We start from the raw sequence: 10,287 nt of genomic DNA on the forward strand, positions 1-10,287 counted from the left end.
AAGCTTTGAAACCCTCAGAAATGTCACCAGCATTACTGAGGTGGGGCCTATATATTATTATGGGCCTATATATTATTATGGTGGGGCCTATATATTATTATAGTAACAGCAAATACAAAATTTCAACCTGATCGGATGAAATGTGCTCCTCCAAGAGGCCCCGAAAGTCAAATCTGGGGATCGATTTGTATGGGTGCTATACGTATCAATAACAACTACTTGTTCCAAGTTTCAAGTCGATAACTTATTCGGAAGTTAGTGTGATTTCAACAGACGGACGGACGAACATGGCTAGATATATATACTTCATGGTGTTTTAGAGCAATATTTCGATTTGTTACAAACGGAATGACAAAGTTAATGTACCCCCATCTTATGGTGGAGGATACGAAAATGTTGTATAAAAATGGAGTGCAATTTACATAAAATGTTCAGGTCCCGGAACATATAATTATTGCTCTAAAAGAAATATTCCGTGTCCTCTTAAAAGAAATTTCTCTCCAAACACTGTGTCCTTTTGATACGAAACGAGAAAAAACTCTGTATGTATACAAATCACACTTGTAGCATGTTGCATATCCAATTCCAGAAAAAAAACGAAATCAGCTTTCAAATTTAGCTCAACATTTATTCGAGTATTTGTGTTGAATGGTGAATGCCAGAAGAGCACAAGCAAACGAAAAAAAACACTCCACATTGAAATGTTGCCGCACAATCCTCAACTTGGTCGGTGTTGCAATATTTACTCTGAGATTTCTAAGCATTGAATTTTAACAAAAATGAAACGAAATAGTTTTTCCTTAACCTCTGCCAAACTTTGTATTTTGTAAACATATGTATATAGACATATACATATATATGTATATGTACATATATAGTTCTATATGTATATTGCCCGGAACATATGTATGAGGAGGATGCAGTTGAAAGTTAACGAGAGCAAAAAAAAAAGTAATCCGCCTGAGCTGGAATTCGTAATGAATACGACGTGATGTGTAACATGTGGCATGTTGGAGTCTTTATTCGAAATCCTTCACTTGATATTCCATTGTTGTTGCTTATAAACTCAATTGAGAATATATTCGTTTTTATGTAGTAGAAGTGAGATGAGCCTGTTGATGTGAAACCTCAGCTTTATTGAAGCATATAAGAATGGGGTATTTTTGTCTATGTCGTTACCAGAAAATCTCTTCAATTGTTAGGAAATTTAAAACTAACCGTTTCTTACACTTGAGTAAAACTTGGTAGATACGAAAATATATTTCTAGAATTTTGATAAAAAAAAAAATAAAAAAAAAATTGTAGAATTTTTCCTGTAACAGTTGGTTGGTTATTTTAAAAACAAGTTAAATATATTAGACCAAATATATACCGTTTTTCACTAAACTAGGGGGTCCTAAACTGATCATGTTTGATGTTAGAAAAGCTCTTCCAGTTTCGCCTTATCGTATTCTCATGTTTTTTTACAGTACATAGTCATTATAAAGATAGACTAAGTTTTGATCAGCTTGGAAATAAAAATCCCTTAAAATGGAAACTTGTCATGGTGATGAGTCTCCGGACTCAAGGAATGGTACACACAAAAAAATAGTTTTTTTTCTTTCAAACGAAATTTTAGACAAACAAGCATTGTTTTCCATTTGCTTCTTGTATTAAAAAGTTTGTTTTCTACCAAATCACCAAGTATAGAATTTTTATGATAGCTCGTGTAAAAATTGGTGGATCTAATAAGATATGATTAGATCTCAAAATTGGCTCTTTACATCTAAGCAGATTTATCCAGATATGATGAGACTTTATTAGATTTATATATAATTCCATATATGACCAGATCATCGATATAATTATATCTAAGATATTAGATGTGGACCAATATTGAGATCCAATATCATTTCATTGTAATTAGATGCGATTTGATATAACCATTTTTTGGATCTATTCATATCAAACCCTATCAAATTACATCTCTCAATTTTTTACTCGGGAGTATAGCATTTTTATGATTTGTGAATTTTCGACATCTTTTAAAAAACAACTTAATAAAGTCTATCTGTTAACCTCGATTATACACTGAAAAAAATATTGTCGTGACAAAATTTTGTCAAAATTTTATTTCTATAAAAAATTTTGTCAAAATTTTATTTCTATAGAAAATGTTGTCAAAATTTTACTTCTATAGAAAATTATGTCAACATATTATTTCTATATAAAAATTTTGTCAAAAGTTTATTTCTATAGAAAATTTTGTTAAAATTGTATTTTTATAGAAAATTTTGTCAAAATTTTATTTCTATAGAAAACTTTCTCAAAACTTTATATCTGTGGAAACATTTTGTAAATTTTGATACCCTCCACCATAGGATGGGGGGTATATTAACTTTGTCATTCCGTTTGTAACACATCGAAATATTGCTCTAAGACCCTATAAAGTATATATATTCTGGGTCGTGGTGAAATTCTGAGTCGATCTGAGCATGTCCGTCCGTCCGTCTGTTGAAATCACGATAACTTCGGAACGAAACACGATATCGACTTGAAACTTGGCACAAATAGTTGTTATTGATGTAGGTCGGACGGTATTGCAAATGGGCCATATCGGTCCACTTTTACGTATAGCCCCCATATAAACGGACCCTCAAATTTGGCTTGCGATTGCTCTAAGAGAAGCAAATTTCATTCGATCCGGCTGAAATTTGGTACATGGTGTTAGTATATGGTCCCTAATAACCATGCAAAAATTGGTCCACATCGGTCTATAATTATATATAGCCCCCCAAATAAACCGAACCCCCTGATTTGGCTTCCGGAGCCACTAAGAGAAGTAAATTTTATCCGATCCGGCTGAAATTTGGTACATGGTGTTGGTATATGTTCTCTAACAACCATGCAGAGATTGGTCTATATCGGTCAATAATTACATATAGCCCCCATATAAACCGATCCCCCGATTTGGCTTGCGGAGCCCCTAAGAGAACCAAATTTCATCCGATCCGGCTGAAATTTGGTACATGGTATTAGTATATGGTCTCTAACAACCATGCAAAAATTGGTCCACATCGGTCCTTAATTATATATAGCCTCCATATAAACCGATCCCCCGATTTGGCTTGCGGAACCTCTAAGAGAAGCAAATTTTATCCGATCCGGTTGAAATTTGGTACGCGGTGTTGGTATATGTTCTCTAACAACCATGCAAAAATTGGTCCACATCGGCCCATAATTATATATAGCCCCCATATAAACCGATCCCCAGATTTGACCTCCGGAGCCTCTTAGAAGAGCAAAATTCATCCGATCCGGTTGAAATTTGCAACGTGGTGTTAGTATAGGGCCGCTAGTAACTATGCCAAAATTGGTCCATATCGGCCTATAGTTATATATAGCCGATCCCCAATCACACAAAAATTTTGTCAAAATTTTATTTCTATCGAAAATTATGTCAAAATTTTATTTCTATAGAAAATTTTGCCAAATTTTATTGCTATAGAAAATTTTGTCAAAATTTAATTTCTATAAAAATTTTGACAAAATTTTATTTCTATAGAAAATTTTGTCAAAATTTTATTTCTATAGATAATTTTTCCAAATTTTATTTCTATAGAAAATTTTTTCCAAATTTTACTTCTATAGAAAATGTTGTCAAAATTTTATTTCTATAGAAACTTTAAACTTAATTATATACGTATTTAATCGGCTTTTTTATTTTAATATATACCACGTATGGACTATGTGGTATATATTACGGTGTTAGGAAATTTTAAGATACCTTGCCATCGGCAAGTGTTACCGCATCCCAAGTAGTTCGATTGTGAATGACAGTCTTCAGTAGAAGTTTCTACGCAATCCATGGTGGAGGGTACATAAGCTTCGGCCTGGCCGAACTTAGGGCCGTATATACTTGTTATTTTTAATAGACCTTTTGCAAAATTTCATTTTTATAGAAAATTGCGTCAAAATTGTATTTCTGTAGAAGATTTTGATTAAAATTGTATTTCTATACAAAATTGTACCTCTTAATTAGACAGTCAATCAATACGAGTTTTATGATCAAATTTTGGAAAATCGTTGCCTTATTATATACTTAAATATTAAAGATATTTATTTTTATTTTTAAATAAAAACTTAAATCCAATCAAAAAATTTTGTTTATGTTATTTTGATACAAAACTGAATTCATTATGCTTTTGTTGATGAAATGAAATTAATAATTTTGTTTTTAAGCAAAAAATTTGTGTGTTTTAATTTTATTTGCATTAGAAATTTTTTGACGATTTTTAAAATAGAAGTGACGATTATGGCGATTTCGTCAGAAAAAAGTAACGATTTCTTCAGAAAAAAGTGACGATTTTTCTTGAAATTTTATTGCCAGCCCTGCTGGCGAACTATTCAAGGAGAGTAGGACGACAACCAGGAGAACAGTTGGAATACTGACCGGAAACCTAGAGTTGAGAGGATACGCCCTACATCCTAGCGCGTGTTTTGATGATGATTATGGTGATGATCTTGAGACATTACCTCTATCACTGACCTGCCTTTATAAGGCAAAGAGTTAAAAAAAATCGGTGAAGACGTGATGGCAATGTATTTTAAAACCTCCTCCGTCTTCTAAATTGTCAGTAAGTCCATACGTGGTATATATTAAATCAAAAAAGACAGATTAAATGCGTATATTCAGTTTGACAACATTTTCTATAGAAAAACAAGTATATACGGGCGTAAGTTCGGCCAGGCCGAATCTTATGTACCCTCCACCATGGATTGTTTAGAAACTTCTACGAAAGACAGTCATCCACAATCGGATTACTTGGGGTGTGGTATCTTAAAACTTCTTAACATCGTTTTCTAAATTGTGTGTTAGTTTGTGAGTGGTTAATATTAGACAAAAAAGTTATGTATAGGTAAGTCTACAAATAATTACGAATCGACATGGATTTTGCACGGTACGTAGAGAGCCAGAATTGAAATATGGGGGTCGTTTATATGGGGGCTATATAGAATTATGAACTTCATATGGACCAATTTTTGTGTGATTGGGGTCGATTTATCTGAGGGCTATATATAACTATAGACCGATATGGACTTAGTTTGGCATGGTTGTTAACGGCCATATAACATACTAGCACAATGTACCAAATTTCAGCTGACTCGGATGAAATTTGCTCCTCCAAGAGGCTCCAAAACCAAATTTATCGGTTTATATGGGGGCTATATATGATTATGGGCTGATATGGACCACTTTTATCATGATTGTTAAATAGCATATACTACCACCAAGTACCATATTTCAACCAGATCGGATGAATTATGCTTCTCCAAAAGGCACCAGAGATCAAATCTGGGGATCGGTTTATATGGTGGCTATATATAATTATGGATTGATATGAACCAGTACCCGCATGGTTGTTGGATACCATATACTAACATCACGTACCAAATTTCAACCGAATCGGATGGATTTTGCTCTTCCAAGGGCCTCCGGAGGTCAAATCTGGGGATCGGTTTATATGGGGCCTATATATAATTATTGACCGATTTCGACCGATTTTACCCACCATAGGATGGGGGGAATATTAACTATGTCATTCCGTTTGTAACACAACGAAATATTGATCTAAGACCCCATAAAGTATATATATTATGGGTCGTGGTGAAATTCTGAGTCGATCTGAGCATGTCCGTCCGTCCGTCTGTTGAAATCACGCTAACTTCCGAACGAAACAAGCTATCGACTTGAAACTTGGCACAAGTAGTTGTTATTGATGTAGGTCAGATGGAATTGCAAATGGGCCATATCGGTCCACTTTTACGTATAGCCCCCATATAAACGGACCCCCAAATTTGGCTTGAAAACCCTCTAAGAGAAGCAAATTACATCTGATCCGGCTGAAATGTGGTACATGGTGTTAGTATATGGTCTCTAACAACCGTGCAAAAATTGGTCCACATCGGTCCATAATTATATATAGCCCCCATATAAACCGATCCCCCGATTTGGCTTGCGGAGCCTCTAAGAGAAGTAAATTTTATCCGATCCGGCTGAAATTTGGTACATGGTGTTAGTATATGGTCTCTAATGACCATGCAAAAATTGGTCCATATCGGTCCATAATTATATATAGCCCCCATATAAACCGATCACCAGATTTGACCTCCGGAGCCTCTTGGAAGACCAAAATTCATCTGATTCAGTTGAAATTTGGTACGTGATGTTAATATATGGCCTCAAACACCCATGCAAAAATTGGTCGATATCGGTCCATAATTATAACCGATCCCCCAGATTTGACATCCGGGGCATCTTGGAAGAGCAAAATACTTCCCATTCGGTTGAAATTTGGTACGTGATGTTAGTATATGGTATCCAACAAACATGCAGGAATTGGTTCCTATCAGTCCATAATTATATATACCTCCCATATAAACCTATCTCCAGATTTGACCTCCGGTGCCTTTTTGGAGAAACAAAATTCATCCGATCTGGTTGAAGTTTGGTTCGTGGTGGTAGTATATGATGTTTAACAATCATGCCAAAAGTTGTCCATATCAGTCCATAATCATTTATAGCCCCCATATAAACCGATCCCGAGATTTTGTTTTGGAGCCTCTTGGAGGAGCAAATTTCATCCGAGTGAGTTGAAATTTGTGGATGACAGTCTTTCGTAGAAGTTTCTACGCCATCCATGGTGGAGGGTACATAAGATTCGGCCTGGCCGAACTTACGGCCGTATATACTTGTTTTTATAACAATTTCATATAATTTGACAGTAATTTAGTTATTTATATTGAGTTTTATATTTTACTGTGATTCATTTTATTTTTTTGTCTGATGTATATTAAATTTGTTTTGGCAGAATATCTCTTAATATATAATTGCATCTTTAAGTGCATTTTAAAAAAATGCCTCAGTGTGACAAAATCATCATAATTACGAAATATAATTCATACAAAATTAAATGCAATTCCGAGAAAATAAAACGGAAATAAATAAAGAATTCAATAACACGAAAAAAATTCAAACTCTCCAGCGATAAAAATACCACATCATCACAACCACATCCGCCAACAGGAACAGGAACAAAAACAAAATAGAATGAAGAATAACAATAACATCATGGCTATAAAACGTTCATTTTCTTTAAAAGTTTTCCTCCTGTCTATCAAGTCTCTTCTAAGTTTGTTGGATTTTTTCATTTTGTTTTTCTTCTGGTCTTTGTCTTATCTCGCAAATAATCGAAATGAATTGTATGAATTATTCATGGGCTAAATGAAAACTTAGTCGGTTACGTTTCATTGGATGGATGTTTAGTTGGAAGAATAAGACAGGCGGATATGCCATGTATGGATAGATAGATATCTCAATGTTCAGTTCTACGTATAGAAATGGGGTCGTAAGGATAAATGAATGATGAATATGTATGTGTGTGTGTGCTTGTGTACGCATATGCGTTGTGATGATATTGATGATGGGACTACGATGATGTACCAGATATGACAACTGAAGGTAGAATAACTACCATCTCAATACTCTACACGTTACCGTATATCACATTGTCCATTCATGTCAGTCACTATTTGATGCCGTATGCCAATCTAGGAATGCAACCACTCCACTCATATGTACCTTAAACCACATACCGTTTCACCTGTCAATCTTCAAATGCCAAAATACCATTGAAATGGGGTTCGATTGAAATTGGCCTGTTCTCAATTACATTGTGCCCAAGTAAATTTACCTCGTGGCAATTGACTGTGGATAGTATAAATCAATAAAGGAATATGAGTTTTAAAGGATTTATAAATCAATTTTATATATATTTGAAAATTTTGGATAGTTCTGAGAAATATTAAACAAAATTACAGAGAGCAAGGGAAAATGGGATTGGAAACGATGAAATTCTGATCATATCAATCACAAGTATTACGCCACCAATCAAAACTTTGGATTTTCTAGGGATGATCCTCCTTATGAGGAAAATAAGTATATCATATACAAATTTAGTTTTTTTACACGATTTGTATGCATTTTTAGATTTTCTGGGAGTGATAATGAATTAAGCTCCTTTTCGCTCTAGTCAAAATACGTTAGAAATTATGAGAAAAATAATGCTATCTTATAAAAGAAGGTCTAGTTTAAGAGATATGAGTAGGGTAAGTTTTCCAGGTAGAAATTTCCGTTTTTTCCGGATTTGGATTGAATTTTTGTTTTTCTGGGGTTGATTACAAAATAAGCTTCTTATAAGCAAAATAAGCAGTTCACATAAAAATTTCAATTTTTAAGGATTTGCACTGAAAAAAAAGCATGCCTGGTTCCAAAGAATTTGTCTTTACTTTAACAATTTTTGGTATTGATTACGATCCAAAGAAGCGGAGAATAGAAGTAAGGATACTTTTAAGACATAATTCACTTTTAAATTTGGGTTTTGTGTACTTGCTTCCAGGAAGCAAATTTAAATTTTTCACTTTTTCAGCTTTTTTTCTTCATATGTTCTCAAAGTCCTTTAAAAACTAGTTAACGACTACATTATTTTTTTCAGTGCGAATAAAACTCCTTATGAGCAAAATACAAATTTCATATAAAAATTTCGTTTTTTATACCCTCCACCACATCGAAATATTGCTCTAAGACCCCATAAAGTATATATATTCTGGGTCGTGGTGAAATTCTGAGTCGATCTGAGCATGTCCGTCCATCCGTCTGTTGAAATCACGCTAACTTCCGAACGAAACAATCTATCGATTTGAAACTTGGCTCAAGTAGTTGTTATTGATGTAGGTCGGATGGTATTGCAAATGGACCACATCGGTCCACATTTACGTATAGCCCCCATATAAACGGACCCCCAAATTTGGCTTGCAGACCCTCTAAGAGAAGCAAATTTCATCCGATCCGGCTGAAATTTGGTACATGGTGTTAGTATATGGTCTCTAATAATTACATATAGCCCCCATATAAACCGATCCCCAGATTTGGCTTGCGGAGCCTCTAAGAGAAGAAAATTTCATTCGATCCGCTTGAAATTTGGTACATGGTGTTAGTATATGGTCTCTAATGACCATGGAAAAATTGGTTCACATCGGTGCATAATTATATATATCCCCCATATACACCGATCACCAGATTTGACCTCCGGAGCCACTTGGAAGACCAAAATTCATCTGATTGATTTTTGGTACATGGTGTTAATATATGGCCTCAAAATCCCATGCAAAAATTGGTCGAAATCGGTCCATAATTATATATAGCCCCCATATAAACCGATCCCCAGATTTGACCTCCGGAGCCCCTTGGAAGAGCAAAATTCATCCGATTCGGTTGAAATTTGGTACGTGATGTTAGTATATGGTATCCAACAACCATGCAGGAATTGGTTCATATCAGTCTATAATTACACTGAAAAAAAGCATGCCCGGATCTAAAGCTTTTACTTTAAGAAAATTGGTATTGATTCCGAGCCAAAGAAGTGGAGAATACAAGTAAGGATACTTTTAAGACACAATTCTCTTTTAAAATCGGGTTTTGTGTACTTGCTTCTAGGAAGAAAATTTTAATTTTTTGTTTTTCAGCCTTTTTATACCCTCCATCATAGGATGGGGGTATATTATCTTTGTCATTCCGTTTGTAACACATCGAAATATTGCTCCAAGACCCCATAAAGTATATATATTCTGGGTCGTGGTGAAATTCTGAGTCGATCTAAGCATGTCCGTCCGTCCGTCCATCCGTTTGTTGAAATCACGCTAACTTCCGAACAAAACAAGCTATCGACTTGAAACTTGGCACAAGTAGTTATTATCGATGTAGGTCGGATGGTATTGAAAATGGGCCATATCGGGCCACTTTTACGTATAGCCCCCATATAAAGGGACCCTCAGATTTGGCTTGTGGAGCCTCTAACAGAAGCATATTTCATCCGATCCGGCTGAAATTTGGTACATGGTGTTGGTATATGGTCTCTAACAACCATGCAAAAATTGGTCCACATCGGTGCATAATTATATATAGCCCCCATATAAAGGGACCCTCAGATTTGGCTTGCGGAGCCTAAAAGAGAAGCAAATTTCATCCGATCCGGCTGAAATTTGGTACATGATGTTGGCATATGGTCTCTAACAACCATGCAAAAATTGATCCACATCGGTCCATAATTATATATAGCCCCCATATAAACCGATCCCCAGATTTGGCTTGCGGAGCCTAAAAGAGAAGCAAATTTCATCCGATCCGGCTGAAATTTGGTACATGGTGTTGGTATACGGTCTCTAACAACCGTGCAAAAATTGGTCCAC

The sequence above is a fragment of the Haematobia irritans genome, chromosome 1 (assembly GCF_050003625.1).
Source record: "Haematobia irritans isolate KBUSLIRL chromosome 1, ASM5000362v1, whole genome shotgun sequence".
Lineage (NCBI taxonomy): Eukaryota > Metazoa > Arthropoda > Insecta > Diptera > Muscidae > Haematobia > Haematobia irritans.